The sequence below is a fragment of the Ixodes scapularis genome, unplaced genomic scaffold (assembly GCF_016920785.2).
Source record: "Ixodes scapularis isolate PalLabHiFi unplaced genomic scaffold, ASM1692078v2 PGA_scaffold7__128_contigs__length_106722199, whole genome shotgun sequence".
Lineage (NCBI taxonomy): Eukaryota > Metazoa > Arthropoda > Arachnida > Ixodida > Ixodidae > Ixodes > Ixodes scapularis.
Window position 1 is genome coordinate 44,569,220 of NW_024609882.1, and position 18,842 is coordinate 44,588,061.

The following is an 18,842-nucleotide window of genomic DNA, read 5'->3' on the forward strand; positions in this document are numbered from 1 at the left end:
AAATAAAATTATGGCTACGCCACTGCACTTAGGTCCTCGCTTGGCGTGGTTGCGCGGAGTGGTCTGGTTTTATATTGCCGTGTGAAGTACTGTTCTCGTCTCATGTCCATGCGATGATTAGGGTCCAGGTCTGCATTCAGCCTGTTCGGTAGTGATTGTACGGGATGCTTTTCTCCGCAATTTTCGCAATAAGGAGTGCATTGATGATCCTCTGCGAGGTCGGAGTTGAGTGCTAATTCTCTACAGCACAGTCTACATGTGACGCTGTAGTTTTTCGGGCAAAACTTTGCCTCGTGTCCTATTTTCTGGCAGCACAGGCAAAGTATGCTACTTGACCAGTAGGAAAAGGTTATCGTGACCACTCTGTCTTCCGTCATCTACATTGGTAGGCGAAGCCCTGTGAAGGTGATGATAACTGAGTTACTTCCGATTCTGTGTGCTGAGAATATGGTGCGGTCGTGACCCTGGATACTGTCCTTCACGCTCTCTTCGTCCAGGTGGTCTAGGTGATAAACAACCCCTCCCACCTATCCTCTTCCCAAGGTGAGGTAGGTCGATGTGGTTCTGATGACGTATTTGATGCCAACCTAGCGCAGTCTTAATATTTTATCCCTCGTCGAGGTTTGTAGGTGTTGTTATCTATCACGTTCGGGCCTCCTGTTATTTTGAGAAAGGTTTCGAATCTCTCGCCAGGTGTCAACTGTGCAGCCTGCATGTTCACTTGTCTGATTCCTTAATGTAAAGCATGTTTCAGGTTGAGGCCGTCCGTGATTTTGATCTCGACAGTATCGTAATGTCGGCTCTTCAAGTGGTGCAGCTCTATGGTGATCCAGACGTTTGGATTGCCGTCGTCGCTTTCCACGTGGGGCTCTGGTAGTCCCGCATGGGTATGGATCCACTTTGACTTGAGGTTAAATAGCTTTGATTTCCATGTTTTGGAACAGCGAAATGGTGAACATACCATCCTAAAACTTTGTCGTCATTCTTTCTCGTCCTGGAACTAAGCGATTATTGTGCGTGGGTGGGGGTGGCTTGGGGCGGGGGGGGGGGGGGGGGGGGGGGGGGAGGGGCGACGAGGGAGGGGGGGAGGGAACGTTACAGGAGTTTCCAATTTTCCCGCTAAGTTAAGCGGGAGAATTTATCTACTACATTTATCGGAAAATCATTGCCATGATATTGGCATGTTACTGTGTCACTTGCTGCCGCCACATGACGTCACTGAATTTGAAAAGTGTTTTTATTGGCCATGCGAAACAGAGAAAAGGGGTGGGGGATTCCGTTAATCACAGTGAGGTCTCGAGGGATGGCGCTTAGATACTTGAGGTGGGGGGATGGAGGTAATGGAGTTAACCATTTTCCCACTAAATATAGCTTGGAGTTGATCCGTGGTGGAATTCATGCGCTAAATTTAGCGGAAATCTGTTTTCGTTAAAAATAGCGAGGAGGTTTTACGGTAGACATAGCGGGAATTTAATGTGACGTGACGTAACATGTGGTGTCATGTGGCGTCACAGTGTCGCATAAGGAGCGTTCGATAATTCCTGGGGAAATGTAAGTCCGCTTTATTTAAAGGGAAGCTGACGCACTTGTCAAGAAGTCTTAGGAGCGAAATTCTATAGTTTTTTGTCCCGTGAATTCAGTTATCGCACCTATCGTGGGCGGAAGTAAGCGTAAACCGCGTTTATTTTGAACAATACGCGCAGCCATTGCCGCCGGGCACGTGGACATTATATCTGCCGTCTGTTATCGGTCCAGAGCGTCGTGACATCATTGACGGCATCCCCGAGCAAGCTTAGTGGCGAGTAAGGGTCATCCGATCCGCGGATGATGTCACTTATGCCAGTTTTCTCTCCACCCTCGCACTTTGCTACCGTCGGTGCGCCACAACGAGTGGGTTTACGTCGAAAATTTAATTCGCTTCATGACGCTTCTACCAATAAGATCAAAATAAAACTTAAGACACATAACGATTAAAATGTCTACATTACAACTATAGCTGTTTATTCAAGTTCAAAGTCCCCTTCAGCCTTCCCTTAAACACGGCAGTATGAATATGTGAAGCATTGTGGCAGTGTGTCGTCTGTAGCCGCGGTTAATTTGAAAAAATTAAAAAATAATTCTCTTTTTTTTTTTTTGGGGGGGGGGGGGAGGAGGGGAACAAGGGCAGGAAAATAGGAGGATAGCAGCGGAACCGCTTAAGTAATCCTCTTTTTATGTTCCAGTTCACCCGACCCGCATTAATTTTAATTAGATGGATCGATCAGGCCGAAAATAACACGCTCTAATTATCTCACAGAGCCTGCTCGAGCAGAGGCTTCTCTGTGCCGGACGCGTTGTTTCTTCATCTCGAGGGACACCGCCGATATCGTACCTTGTTCCTCGACAAAAACCAAGATTGAAAAATAATGGATTGTGATGTACCCGCCTCGTTAAAAAGGAATTAGGCTACGCGCGCCTCGAACGCCTGACGCAACATTCGGGCTCACACGACTTGCCACTTAGACTTTGATACACATAAGTTTTTTTTTTTTTTTTTTTTTTTGTCTGTTCGGTCGCCACATTCCTTTGGTTTAGGTACGACATGAAATAGTCACCCTTTTTGTCACAAGACCTAAGTAAAGTAAATTTAGGATGAGAAACCCAAAGCGGTGAGCCTAAAATCAAAGCGTCATTGCGAAAGGGCTGCTGCCCGCCGAAGAATTTTGACGTGGTATTTGTTTAACAGGTCGTCAATCAAGCTTTTAAAAGTTTTGTGCTTTGTTCCTTAAAAAGAACAGTAATTTGCAGCAAAAGAAAGAGAATAAGGACTAGTTATCCTACATAAGCCACAAAATCCTTCCTCCTCCCTTTTCCTGAGTAAATAAAATAAAAATAATCTTAGAGCAGTATTTACGCCGTGAGACTCAATTGTGACGTCGGTCCAAAACAAGTTTCTATTTTGGGGAGCACGTCTCAAAGTTAAAGCATGTTTCGGAATGATCGTCAACTTAATATGAGACTCGAACAAAAACTTGAACGGCAATCGTTTAACCTACGTGTCTATTCAGGAACCAAAAAAAAAAAAAAAAAAAAACTATTTTAAGAGGTCTGTTTGAGAAAGTTTCAGGGAGGGAATTCACTCCTCAAAACTATTAGGGAGGGGAATTCACTTTCAGAAGAGCTAACGTTTGTCTCTGATGACGCTGTTGTTTATAATGAAGTGTTGTATTGAAGTATAAAATTTCATTCTTTACTGTTTTCTTTTTGCGTCTATGGATGAATTTTTAATGTGTTCATTATACCTACACTATTCATGTACCCCCTCATAATGCTTAATGTCGCAGAAGGTATGAATATAAATAAATAAATAAATATGAGCAGTATATAGGCATAAACATTTTTTAAGAGTTTAACGCATTTTTTTAAGAAGATTAATTTTGTTATTTGAGCAAAACCTTTTAAAACAAGAAAAGCTGATTAATCAATCCCACGTGCACCGACTTTGCTGACGCGTGCTACATCGTGCTTTATTTTTAGGGCGCTGTCACTTTGGTTTTGACAAATATTTGGGTGTTCAAGATAAAGATACCCGACGTTTATTTATCTGTTATTGATGTTTGGAAGCGGGTTTATACGATCTAAGCTGCAAATATGGGCTTTATCGTAGAAGGTCTACCGAAAGGAAGCGAAAAGCTGTGACAAAATGTTTCTTAAAATGCAAAAAAGGGGGGGCGCGGATTATTTGGTTGAGCGTTTGTGGCGTACGATGAACGCGGTCCATTTCAAATTAATATAGACTGCGTGAGTGGTAATGTTCTCTCGCTACAGAGAGGCGACTAGAAGGACGTTGGGAAGCTGTCATCGATAATTTTACAACGCTCTATCCTGCCGCCATTCAACATGTGTCCTACTCTGTTCCAGCAATGTTATGCCTAACGTTTTTTTTAAATTTATATTTAATAAGATATGCTTTAAAAAAAACAGGACTAATATTTGGAAAATATTTTTGAAAGCATAATATTTGATAGACTTAGCCCAATTTAAGAAAAATACGCGATTTAAGTAAAAAGCTGCGTAAGGCATTTAACTAAAACTTAAAAAAACGATTAAACACTCTTTCAAATTATAAAGAGTTGTGTGGCAAAACTATCGTAACCTTGCAGTTCTTCAAAGTAAGTATAATGGCCGTTTTTATAAAATTACTCTTCACATGTCCACGAGTATTCACAGAGACTTTATTTATTTCAAAGACCCTCAAGGTAAGTACATTAAACAGCGTGTTTTTGAGTAATTGATAACTGTTGATACGCGAAGCTTGTTCGTGAACGCTCCCAAAGTATTCTAAGAGTTACTGTTAACTAAGGTGCCTCAATGTTCTTCTGTTTAGGGTGATGCCAACCTTTGTAGTACCCGATGCCGACAGCAAGCGCTCACGGGGAAAATACAAAGAAATCAACGAATACAAAATGTCGTCATAATACAGTCAACGCCACAAACGCGTGCAGGGCCACGCTCTTTCACACGCCTCTGAACAAAAACTAAAAATAAACGTGTGGGACAAAATGGCGAGATGCCACCACCCTAAGCAAAGCGCACATGAAGGCACCCTAGTGTTAACTACCCACAGAACGAACCTATCAAATGTAAAGACAGAGATGACATCATCCCACGAAACTCTCCAGTTTTTTGGGGTTTTTTTGTTTCTTTTTTTCTCACGATATTGCTCTGAAGAAAGACCCTCTAAAAAAAGTCAGTGTTTTTTTTTTTTTCATCTTTTGATACACATTAAGACAACCCATCATGGTGTGCAATAAAATATTACCTGGAAAGAATATTCGTCAAAAGATGATTAAAAAAAAAACAACGACAAGTGCAGGAATAAAGGGCATGACATTTCACTCGTTGATAATACCGCTTACGCACGAAACCCGATAAAGACATTAAAGTGGCCGCAGAAATCGGCTTGGCAACGTATGACGGTATACAATTTGCCACAGAGGTGCCTGAAGATTGTGAAAACATCGCATCAAAATTTAAAATAACAAAATTACCTTAGTAAAAATTGATAGCGACCTTTCCCTTCAAAGTCATATAACACGAGAAATGCGTTATTAATGAAGTTGACGTGAAAGAAACCGGCAGGACACGGGCGTTCCAAACAGCGTTCTGTTTCGGTGGTGTCTCGTAAGCAACTGATCCTTGTGAGGGCGTCAGAGGAGAGCTCCCGCGCGTCTTTTTGTCTTTTTCTCTTCTTAAGACTGGACGTGCTTACCGGTGCGTCCAGTCCCTACAAAGTGATCATTTTAATTTGTTTAGGAGACTATATACAGTTTTGTATGATATAGGTCACGTGGCATCAATCTGTATATATATAAAATTAAGATCAGGTGACGTACGGTCACGTGACGTTGATTTTGTCGCGAAATTTAGTGGGGAAACTACATTGTTGGGGAAACTACGCGTGGCGCCGGGATACGTGACATTATTTCTCCAGATTTAGCGTGGAAACAAAACTCGATTATAGGTCACGTGGCATCAGTTTACTCGCTAAACTTACCGGGAAATGCACGAACGAACCTGCATACTGACGGACGGACAAAATTTTAGGATGGTGGTAGCGCTAAAAAGCACAAAAAAAAGTTTTTTTTTTTATTTTTTTATTTGCGGTGTTAGGCTGCTATCGACGCACCCTCGGACTGGCGCAACAAGCCAAGGATGGCGGCAGCGGCTACGGCGTCAGCTCACCAGCCAGTCGCGCGAAAATTAGAGGATGTTTTTTTTTTTTTTTTTTAATCCTAGAGTTCGCACGCTTTTTCACTGCTAAAATAATCAAGGCATGATTTATTTTTTGTTCCCAATAATCCACGAGTATCTGGAAACAAAACGAACAAAACCAATGGTTCTTCAAGTAATTTATGCTACATGACGTCTGCTTTTGGCGCGTCCGGGCGGTAAGCTGACGCCGGGGCCGCTGCCGCCATTGATTGGTAGTTGCGCCAGTGAGAATGAAACGTGTATAGCAGACAGGCACCGTACGCAAAAACAATCAATTCTAACTTTCGTTCTACTTATGTAAGCTTTTATTTTTTCGATTTTTATGCGATGCTTTCACAAAGTTTGGGTACTTCTTGGGTAAATCCTGGCACGGTGCGTTACCAAGGCGACTTCTGTGGTTACTGTAACAGCTTTCCCCAGATTCGTGGGCAAACGATTTTGATTCGTGGATCCGGTTTCACAAAACGAGTGTAATTTTTACCTTCATTTCAGCTAAGTTTTTATTTTGTGTGCAGCCTATAGCTTGTCATATGCACAATGTGTTTGCAGCGAGGAGTCCTCAACAAGTGTTGCGGAGCACACTTCCTCAGATATTTGATTGGCTCTTTAGAAAAAAACCTGCTTCAGCTAAATAAGAACACAAATATTTATTTTTGCCATTTTATTTACCGTTTTTGGAGGAGAACAACATATTGTATCCATTAGTCTCAAATAAATCAAGCTGTGTTTTTGCCGCCGTTTGGTTGCTAAACATGTGGTAACGTCTGCTGGATACAGGAAGCCATAACAAATAGCATTGGCATTTCCACGCTAAAAAAACCTCACACTCAAAGTAAACAAAAGTGCAGGCCTAAATGCTTACAATAAAGCAATTAAAAAATGAAATACGCTTACAAGTCTCTGCAATGCAAAATTAGAACACAGCCCTTGAGTAGGAGGAGGTGAGGGTACGGAGGGGAGGGTATGCCCCTCCACCTTCCTCCGTACCCTCTTTCACCCCTTCTCCTCTCCTCTTTCTCCATCCCCTCCTCTCCCTTCTTTCTCCAATTCAGTTTCCCCGCTAAATTTAGCGGGGAAACTGACGTGACATGACTTGGTGTCAGGTCCCTTATGAACATATTCAGTTTCTCCGCTAGATTTAGCGGGAAAAAGTGACGTCACGTGACCTGCATTTCATTCACAGCTAAATTTATCGGGAAATCTAATTGGTGTCGAGGTCACGTGACGTGAATTTCCCTGCTAAATATAGCGGAGAAACTGAATTTTCGCGATAAATTTAGCGGGGAATTGAATTGGTGTTGAGGTCACGTAGCGGGGAATTGAATTGGTTTTGAGGTCACGTGACGACAAAGTTTCTCTAAATCTAGCGGAGAAAGTAAATTTGACCTATAAATCTCCCTCGAAAACTGATTATCCACACTAAATATAGCGAGGAATTGAAGTGATGTTGAGGTAAAGTGGCGTCAATTTTCCCGCTAAAATTTGCGCGGTTACGCCGTCGCCGACGCCGCGAAACACGGAAACGGGCGCCTAAGAGCTGCGATCTACAACGTGGAATATCGAAAATGACTTTGGCGAAATATTCAGGTGGATTCTTTAAAGAAGAATATTTTGTTAGGCGAATGTCTATGAGCCGAAATATTGAGCGACAGCTTGGAAACAAGGCGCTGCACTTCGGTGACTTGCGTAAATGCACAACTTGAGAAAAAATATTGCGGGAATAGGCAACACCACCTAGATAAGCAGAAGTCCTTCGCATCGTCAATACAGTCAGATGGATCGAGGCCTGAGATTGGGCACGAGTGCTGCGTCAGTGTTCGGCCGGGGCTCGTGTTCATTCAGCGCGTCGAAGGTGGGACTCGGGCCCAATAGCCTAGTTAGCGCGATCCGGATGTGATGACGTTTCATGAAGGGAGAGGAGGCCGTGCGAAGGCCTCGATTATTCTAGGTGGTCTTGGCGTAGGCAGCCTGAAATTCAACGCTACTTTCACAGACAAGGCGAAGTGTGGATGTTACCAAATCGGTGACAGAGTGCGGTAAAAAAATAAGATAACAAATATGTATATATTTAAGCAAAATACCGATTTATACTTTTACCCTACAGATTTATACTTAACAATCACAATGTCGTTTGCGGGCAGTAATTAGAAAACTAGCGTTTTTACTCTTACTAGCATGAAACACGGCCGGACTGGAAGCGCGCGCTCTCTTTCTCTTCTTACGGCCTTTGCAATTGGGGCAATCGCCACCTCCCGCCGCAATTCGCGGGGGGCGCTGTCGCATCACCCCTGGGCTACCCTTTGCCGTTTGCACAGAGCGCGTCTGCAAGTGTATCTCAGCGCTGTCACAACTTGCGGCCGAGATTTTTATAGCCTTTAACACCTGATCCTTACGTTTAAACCCTCAGTCACTATCTAATGCGCTTCTGATGAGTCCAAAACGGTGAATATTTGACGCACATCTCCAAGAGATTCTGGAGTAAAAAGTAGCAAGTAGAGACAGCGAACGCAATTGCGGAGAAACTATACTTGTCTTTACCTCCAGGACTTCAGTTGCAACTCAAGAACAGGAGGAGACGGACCCCTTCTACGTGGAGGAAGTTTAAATGATAAATAATTCGTACACTCTCGTGAAATGTAAGCCGGCCTAATACTATATATTGCCGTGGACTGCATCATCATTTCATAGGCTGCACATGAAGTCGGTCAGCTGCTCTAGACGAGGGTGTAGCAGTCTGAAAAATTTTCGCACAGTGCATATTACAGCCTAAAGTGCTTCCTCGAGGGCTTGTGCACATATTCAGCAGATTTTTCGTTTCTGTCCGTGTACATGGTTAATCAGAAGTATTCTGAGGAATTTGTTGCAAATTAAACCAGCCAAGCGCTTTGAGTTACTGTTGTGAATGCCCTCTGGGCAACTTAGGATTGACACGTCTTCAAGATAGGGTGCAAGGAGTAGTTGCAGAACTTCGTGCATATTTGTACGCGGAAGGTGCTTAACAGCCTTTAAAAAAAAAAACAAACAAAGTTGTCCAGAAGTGCGACTGACAGAATGAAACGCAGCAGCAAACCATGAACGCGCTTTCTGAACAACGGCGTGCGTGGGGTCAGACAAGTACAGAGGTCCCGTCCATCTCACAGGGGAACGCAGTTTGCTGAGGACACTGCCTGTCGGTAGTGTGACTTAAATCGGAGCGAAGTTCAATAAGCCGATGCCAAAAGAACAACCTACGAAGCTCGAACACCAGCGCCAAGCAGCTCGAAGGGACTCTTCGAATGGGGTGAAGTGGGGTGAGGTGGTTGCGCCCTTGGCGGCAAGCAAGTGAACTACATACGGATAAAAGTACCATTGACTCCCGGGCGATTGCAAGGGCCGTAAGAAGAGAACGAGAGCGCGCGCTTCCAGTCCGGCTGTGCTTGAAATAGCTTTCATAAAGTTTAGTCACTGGAAAGTATGTGGCGTTTGAAATATGGCAAGTTGCAATTCCACTGTATACGTTGTTTACAGTGGCCATTTAATAAATGTAGCAGCACAAATATTAACCAGGGGTCGTTGACGCACATCTTATTCGGTAGTGGGAATCTTGCGAACAAATAGCGGGTACTGAACAAAAATACGCGCGTAAATAAAAGTGTTTCTTATGCAAATGTGATTACGTGCATTATATTTTTCAATGCTTAGATGTATGACCTTGGTATCGCTATTTTGAAAACGTCACTTTGACAGCTTCTACAACATAAGGAAGGCGGGGGGTTTTAGATATTTTTTTACAATCACCCAATTTTCACTTTAAAACACAGAACTGGTATGCATAGCTGGGGATTTGTTACGAATAATAGTTTAAGTACATCCAACATTTTAATGACTATCAGCAACGGTGTTATATATTACTACTTCCTATTTTCCCTGTATAAGGGGTGTTTTACTGAGTTTAGAATGATAAAAAAGACGAGGGTAGAAAGTTGGGCGAGTATGTGATTCACAATGATTAAAAAGCGCGACAGGACAACGGACACAGAAGGAGACACAGACACAGCGCTGTGCCTGCGTCTCCTTGTGTGTCCGTTGTCCTGTCGCGCTTTTTGATCATTCCGATAAAAAAAGAGGAACTTGTTTTAAGGTGCTTTAAAATTCCTGGGCCTCATTTGGTGGCGCTAGAAAAGAGTCGAACAGGGTCGATTAGTTAGTTATTTCCCGAAGAATTTTAGTTAACGTTTTAAAGTTTAATTTTTAGGTAAGGCGCCGTCAAACAGAGAAAGATGAGAAGACAAGACCGTGCGGGGACGTAAGAGCGTCGTTTTTTGGCTGGAATAATTAGTGTGTAGTCCGAAAGCCAGCTTCCTTTATCTTCATTGTACTCGGCGGTTGGCTTTCGCATTCGAAAGAGGAGCGGCGAGTGCAGTGGAGACAAAAGCAGCTGGCCTTAGGTCTACCTGCTAATCATTGCAACGAGAGCTCGGCGTTCTAATGTCCCTTCTAGCCGTCGTCAGCTCCTTTCTCTCTCTCTTACAGTTTCGCGGCGCATAGTGAGATTGAAGACTTGACGTTCGACCTTATTATGGTAATGTCGTGACGCGGAACTTTCATTCAGATATTCATAATGGACGCGGTTGTGCATAAAACGTCACACTTGCAGACGGCTTCAAAACGAAACTAAAGGAGCAAATAGCTTCCCTGACGTCAATGTCTCCGATATTCGTCGGCTCCACAACCCATGTATTCGGGCAGCAGGTTACGTCATTAGTACAACGAAAGCGCAGTGCGAAAAAATCGACATCATGGCTTTCGCATTCGAACGCGGAGAGTACTCCAGCCTGATTTAGGTTTCGATCCGTGCAAAAGGATATCATTTTTCACGCCGTAGCGCACACTACGGTTGTTTTAACCCGACATATGCATCTCGGCTAGACTATAAAGAGATTGTGCGTCAATTTACCAACTATATTAAACTCTCAAAGAACTATGAATGAAAAAAAGTGACTTGGACTTTCCTAGTTAATTAGTTAACTAAGCAATTTTGCTTGTTCTGAACTGGCTTCCAGCCCCTCCCCCCCCCCCCCCCCCCGCCCTAAACGTGGACGGTAAAAAAAAAAAAAAAATTAACGCTAAGACCTTTTACATTCCTCAACTCACTAGAAGAAAACAAAATCCTGCATAAGTTTCCACGTCTCACCGTGGTTAGTTGATTCCAATCTTGCCAATTATCGTACGCATTTCGTGTGAATTTGTGAGTATGAGTGTAAAAAATTTGCATATGTATATCCAGCTCTAGTCTTCTGTCTAGAAAGCGTTGTCATGTTTTTCTTTTTATAAAGTGCTTCTGCAAGCTAGACGCAGGTAGCTTGCACGGTCGAGTCTAAAACCTCAACCGCCCCAGAGGGGGCAACCTGAACTAAATCACTAATATAAAGGAAGAGAAACGGCAGTCGTTTCACGGAAGTAATTAACCGTAGCGGATACGAGTAGCGGAAGTAATTAGGTTGCTGTTGCTGCCCTACTTTCTAGCGTGGGCGATGAAATGCCGCTCTCAGGTCGTGAATAACTGAGGGCATAGAATTGCGCAGCAGCCTGCGACATTTAATTTACTGGGGGAAGATTTAGATTGCGAGCCCTTTACTTGTTCATTCGAGCGCTCAGAGTTATCAGGTTATATGTAAGGTGGCGTAAATCCAGAGGGAACAAATGCCATGAGTACGTGTCCCGCGCGTCGCTTCACCCCTCCAGGAAGTCACGTGACTACTTACATGGCATAATTTGGCCGGGAATAGCATCACCAGCACGTAGCTACCACAAATGTTCGCCAGAATTGTGATTTAGTGGCAGAATATACCCCGGTAAATATCAAGCTCAAGTTTTATTTCTAAGAATTTATGGGCCAACAAACATCACTGGGTGAACGGCGGACGACGATGCAAAGGGCCGAGTTAGCGAGGGTTGTGCCTGTGGCGCCACCTATCGATAGGAACAGCAAGAATATGACAAACACGATGAAAACACATGATGTAGTCGTCTGGTCGCTGCGCCTAAATATCGCCGCAGGCGCGACCCTCGCTAAGTAGAATGTTTTCCTCGTCGTCCCACGTTGGCTCTGGCACGTTTATTGGTATAATATTTCACTGAAACACAATTACGTTCTTAAATTACACAAGCTAATATCCGAAACTGAGATACGCCCTTGATAAAAGTTTTAGATTGCAACTTTTTTTTGGTATTTTTTTCTGGTCAATGTTAGAGGGACCTGAGCATTAATTCCGTCATATATATAAGAAAGTGTTTTTATATCGATACAACAGAGGTTGAAAGCTTTACATTCTTTTGCGTCTTGAATTCTGCACATGAAGTCAATGAACTACCATAAATGCCCGCAGGCATTTCCAACAGTTTCAAACGCGAACAATTACAAAAATAAAGAGAAATCAGAAGCCTTACTGAAGCAGATACGATTATTGCAACGCTCTTTGTGGCACTTCATTTAATGGAGCACTTACAAATCCAACCTCTGCGAAGTATACTCTCGCAAATTAGAAGAAGAAACCGCTACCGTGGCGTTTCCTAACCTGAAGTCACTGTCTATGTCTCATCGCAGAATTTTTAGGTTAAAAACGTTCTTTCGATACAATTATATGCGGCACTCTCGCAGTAGATCGCAGTGATTGCATTTTAGACTGCTCAGAAACCCGATCACTGCCATAAAACCACTGCGCTACACGGGCGAACATTAACTGAGGATGATGACCTTCCGCGATAAACATTGATCGCGAAATCAATTTATTGAATTGCCTTGTGGAAACACGCCATAGACAACAAGGCCCCACTGTTGTACTTTATACGTAACCCGCCAGAGGCAAACCGTAGGCACATATCTTAAAGTTCTTTGACTTATTTGTGAATTTACTGCCTTAAAACCACACTGCTAAAGAGCATAGGTAGGACACGTATTGGTTTGGTAGTTTTCCCGCGAGAGAAAAAAACATTTCGCGCAATATGTACGCCGTTAGACTCAAATTAGGTGGAACTCACGGCCCGCTCTAACCACCGCACACAAATTAGTCACCCCGCCCATTACCGCTGGATTGGCTTGGCTGTTCGGCGGAACACGCTAACGTGCCTAATATCCCAATTTTCCCGACATCCCGAGCTTCTAGAATGGCGTCTAACAATTTTGCGAGCACACTAGCGGCAACCTTCGGCATCGTCTGTAATTTCAACGCCGTATATCGCCGTCTGCCATGCATGAAAGGACGCGGCCATGAAGGCTGCCTGTTGGCCCCCGTTTTCGCCTTTGTCCGTATGCTACTCTGCAGCCGTCTATAACTTTTACAACGCCCGCAAGGCTCGGCCATGAAAGCGGCGTTCTAGCGTTCCATCATGCGTGAGCGTGTCCAATACAAGCGTCCGTCAGCGTCTATCGATGTGCTGTAAAAAGCGACGGAGAGGACTAAAATAGAAACTGAATAAATGTGGAGTTATTTTACTTTTATGTTTTTTTTCACTTCGCATGGCATCCGCGAGCAAAGTGAAAGAGCGTCATGACGAAGAATTAGCGCTTAAAGTGATTTGCTTTGGCAGGCTAGGCGCAGTGCAGAACGTGAGAGCTACTTGCCTTTAGAAGCGAAATGACGGCAACGTACATGAACTCGACACGCGACGAACAAAAGATTGCCTCCAGCAAAATGGCTTGTCAATTCTTAAGTTTGTTGGGATCTGGGTATTGAAACTCTGGTTGCTATCACGACGGTTGCACAATTCACAAAACAGTGGGGCCGCTTTTATGGTAACCAACATTTCTATTCCACGTCACGATGGGCATAATATATATATATATATATATATATATATATATATATATATAGGGGGACCCCAGTCATTAAGCTGGATCTAAAATGGACCGTAAAAATCGACGCCTGCACGTAGCAATCTAAACTTTTCGTCAAAGGTGTATTTCACAGGTCGGTTTTTTCTCGTAAAATCACAAAGCGTAGCTCTCTTTCTGTTAAGACTGGGGCCAAAAAACTTGCCAGGGTATACGGCGGGTGGCGACTCAGATGACCAAGTCTTGCAGCGGGGTGTGCTAAAAAATATATATATTTTGTACCAATTTTTTTAAATGTATATGTCTCCTTTAAGGAAACCTTTCTTTTATTTGCAGTGTCCATTTAAAAACCCGGAGAAGCAAAGGCAGAACCAAGCTTGACCTCCTTTCGCCATAGTCTGGGTATATCTTTGCCCGTATTCGCAAAACAAGACCCAAACTCCACTCCTGGTAGTTCGGATTTCACATGGCAAATTTGAGCCTTATTTGCAAAAAATGCCGGATTTAGGCGTTATGCTCGTTTTCGGTCCATACGCGGCTTATTTCGGCTCAAGCCCGGTACTTTCACAATTATGGGGTGAGCCAGAGAAAACCCATAGAAAAATCAAATAAATCACGGCTTGGAGCAAAGCCGTATTAGGTCGAAATTAGGCCACTAGTATTGGAAAGCTTACACCAGGTTCGGTGTTTTTCTGGCGTTATACTTCGGAGGTGTCCTCACCAAGTGAACACGAGACCCAGCTGAATGCTGAGGCAGCAATCGTGTCCAGACTGTGTCTCATGCTTTACTCTGGTAGGCGGCGTTCAGAATTTGGCACTATGGCCCTTTGAAAGAAGGTGTTTGATCTGAACAAGACCTGCGGTTCGTGCACCCACATGGAACATGGGGGACGAATGGAACTACATGCTTTAGCCAACTTGGAAAGAAATAAAGGGCGTTCTTGTTAAGAGGAGGCAGTGTTTTTCGGCGATGGTAAATGAAACTGTGGATGGCTGAAAGCTCATACTTCGTCAGAATATGGGGCTAGAGGTTGAGATAGAAGTTGACATTTTGAGAAAGCTACCTGGATCGAAAAGATAATTGACAAAGACGAAATTTCGTCATGAGTCTACATCCACTTAAGCCTAACGTCGTCAAAACAAGCACTGACATTGTGCGCGTATGTAAAATGTTTTTAATAAAAGTACTTGCCAATAAAAACAAAAACAAATATGGTCTGCTTTTTTACTGACAATGTTTTTTTTTTTTTTTACTGAAATAAATGCTAGAGGCGCCTACTGTGTCATTTCCCTTTTCGACGATGTTATGCTTAGGTGGACGTCGGCTTACAAAAAATCTGGTCTTACATAATTATTTTTCTATTAAAGTAACGTTATATTTTGAAACTTTGAAGCATGTGGCATTGTAATAGGCTCTTATGCCTCTTATGCCCTATACAAGTAGTTTCGACAACTTCAAAAATCAAAAAATCTAGAATGAAACTTTTTTATTATATGGCTAAATATTTTTGTAATTAGTAAAACTCGTATCTAATCATGTATACCTTAGATACATTTTTAGTTCTCTCGTTTGCTGAGGAGACCTCTTCAGCACAATGTGCTAAGGAACTTTATGGAAAAGAAGGATGTTTGAAAAATTATTTTGACCAAGTTTTCTTTTCGAAGACGTTGTCTGTAAATGTATTCTGGAATTCTGAAAACAAAAAGCGGTTCGAGCGAAATATTATTACCCGTTCACAGAATATATACCAAGGCAATTCACACAATAGCTTTACATAGCTCATTTCTTTTATTATACAGCCACGGGATATTGGCTGGACGGCATATTTATGTTGTTCACTCCTGTCGGCCTTATTGCAATATATAAAATCCATAGGCAAGATTTCGAAATTCGGCACAGTGCACGGTTTTTTCTTTTAATACTTTATGTTTAATGGAAAAGTATAAATTTAACCGAACATCACAAAAAATCCAAAGGCGGGGAAAATCGCCAAAGTTTGGGATATTATTAAACAAAAACAAAATTACACTTCAGGGATGGGGTAATTTGGTTAACACGATTGAAAACTGTCAAAACTAATTGCGTTTCTGAAGGTTTCGATGTATAGCTTCTGCGCAGTGTTGTAGTCGTTGAAAATTACCTGCATCTTATCATAATGAAGAACTTGGGAATTCGAGTATCGCAAGATCACTTAAGAAAACTAGAACATCACTCGTTCAAAGTATAGCTTTTTTGTTTTTCTGAAGATGAAGGGTTTTTATTGGTGCAAAGACGTACATTACTTTTTTCCTGGCACAGAGTATTTTTTGTAACTGTGATTTATTAATTTTTTTACGAGAAAAAGTATATTTAAGAGATTGAGTGTGATGTCGAAAGCAGAGGAAAATAATAAGTACGAGTAAATGTTTGATTGGCCGTAATTGTATATAAAATATTAATAAAAATTGGAGGTTGCAAAAAAAAACCTCCAGATTAATGTGAACTGAAAGGAGCTCCAGCAAAATGCCGAATTTTCTTGTTTTTTTTAAAGTAAGAAATGCTTTTATCTTAAAATCAGATTTTATGAAATTCAGCGAGCCAACATAATAAAATTTATTTGATATAAGTTTTTTTCTTTCCTCTATGTGGAGATTGACACAAGCGATACCATCCACCTGGAAATAAGAATAAAACTTTGCCACAACACACCAGGGCATCTACAGATCTGCTATATTTTGCATAACGTGCTCTCTTGGACAAAGAGGCCAACAGGAATTTTTCATAGAATATATATGGGCGTTTGAATTATAATGTAAGCCATTATTCTACTCGCAGTAAACCCAGAAATTCGGCTTAAGTAAACGTAAACGAAATAGCTTGCGAAAAATGCAGTTTCTCCCTCTAAATCATCTGTCGTCCTTCATCGAACATGGTCGTTTGAAAACCCAAATCATCAATGCAAATGTTCGAAACTTTAATACGCTCATTCGGTGTGCTTATTCGAACCTCTGCTGACTGGACAAGCTTGTTATAATTGAAAAGTTAATCTTAAAAAAAAAAAAAAAACACCTTAAATGAGCAGGCTCGTTTTTTGAAGTTCTTCCTTCCAGACTGAGCAATTCCAAGTCGAACGCAGAACAGCAACTAGCCTTCGATGCCGCACTAGCAAACTTTTTAAGAAATTCAGCTACAACGCTGGCACAATGGAGCCTTTACAAAAAATACCCTTAAAAAAAAAAGCAAAAAAAAAACCCAAAACACGAAAGAAATATTTACGAATCGAGATCTCGTTTATTCTCCTCCTGCATTAGATACGGCGATCGGATGCTGGAGGACCCCGAGGTCCCTAAATCGCGTTGTCGTTCGCAGTCTTTAGTTGCCTCATGTAGTATCAGCGTTTTCTATTTTAACTCGGGGCGCCATTTTAATGCTTGAGTGTGCGTGCGTAAAGATCACCATGGCACTCGTGAGTTGACTTCTGTTTTAAGATCAAGCAAATGCGCTTTAATATTTTTTTATAACATCTCAACGTGGATACGTTTAAAAAAAAAACTATTGAGATAAGGGTTTGCTTTTAATGGAATGAATTTCAAACAAATATCACAGTAACCCAATGCTTTGACCAAGGTCTGAAGCGTAAAAGTTTACACGAGGTATGAGATGGTATCTCGCACTGAACAGAACCGCTGTTTGCTACAGTTACTGACAAATAAAGAAAGTAAGGGCGTGGCAAGCCCCAAACATTTTTTCATCGCCACGGTAACTAATGAGATTGCTATATAAGTTGTTCAAAGCGACGAAAAGGAATCCCGAAGCAAAAAGCATGAGCGTAAAACATCACTCCCTGCGCTACTTAACCTGCCGATGATTATATATATACATTTATTTTACACCCATTGAACGTAGGCTTCGTGCAATGCCCAGGGCGCGCTGAGAAACGTGATTTTTGGGGCACACGTTTCAAACTGTCACACGTGTAGAAGCGTGTCTCCTCTCGTATGGAACACAATCATAAAGAAAATACAAAGAAACAGCAAAAATTCGAATGCCGTCATGACACAGTTTAAGGGTGGAGTGATAAGAGCGTGAGCCAAGATACGCTGTTTCACGCGTTCCAAATGGAAACAAAAGAAGTGTCGAGACTCAAGACACACTGACGTCACCACACATACACAGGAAACGCGTACAGTCGGAAGTAAAATAAATTCAAAGAGGCTCTGTAACGCAGGAGGAGGAGGAAGGATGGTAGGAGCAGGAGAACGTTGAAGGAAGGAGAAGGCGACGAGGGGAGGGCCCCTCCTCCTCCCCTCCTCCTGCTCTCCTCCTTCTCGTCCTCACATCTTCCTTTTTCTATCATCCTCCCCGTCTCGTCATTTTCCCATCTAAGTTTAGCGGGGCAAATGGCATCACATGACTTCGCGTCATGTCCCCTATAAACAAATTCGGTTTCTCCGCTAGATTTAGCGCCCAAATTGATGTCATATGTCCTCAACATCATCTCATGTGAAGTAATTTTCTCTGCTAAATTTCGCGGGGAAACGGCATCGGTGTTGAGGTCATATGGTCAATAATGGAGATGTGATGAAACAAAAAATAACTGAGGAAACTAAACGTTTAATGGGGCGAACTTGTGCCCAAAACAGAAAGGAAACAAACGATAACAACAGACTGTCGCAAACGTCGGTATCAGCAAAAGAGCAGGATCGAACGTTGAGACGAGACTGACTCCGCTCGCCATGCGGAGTCCCTTATGTACCCTCGTAGTTTTCGGGAACATCTGGCGTGGAAATTTCGGTGCGCAGAACATTCGGAACTCAACAAGCAAAGAAAGTTCTTTTCTTACGAGAACGGCAATTTGAAATAATACATAAAAGTACATTCCGCCGACTGGAACCTAACGTAGACCTTCCGTGCGACAGTCGAGCGTGGTAACCACACGGCCACGCAAGCGTTTGCTTGGTGACGCGCGTGTCATTACTCCCTCATTAAAAAAAAAAAAAACAAAAAAAAAAACATCGTTTCGATGCAATTTACCGGGAAATGAATCAAAAAAACAAACTTAAATAATTGCAAACTATAGAAGCTTGGAAATCACAGTCTTGTCGAGCGTAGTACAAAAATGAAGTTCACAGTCATATCGATCGTAGAGCGGCTTGAGGCGCACGACGTGGACGACCTCTGGTCACGGAGGGCGGTGTGATGAAGTCCGTGTTCCGTCGGGCATCACCTTGTAGGGAACGAAGTTCCCTGCCTGCTCCACCACTACCTCATAGTTCAGATCCCCGAGTTCACGAA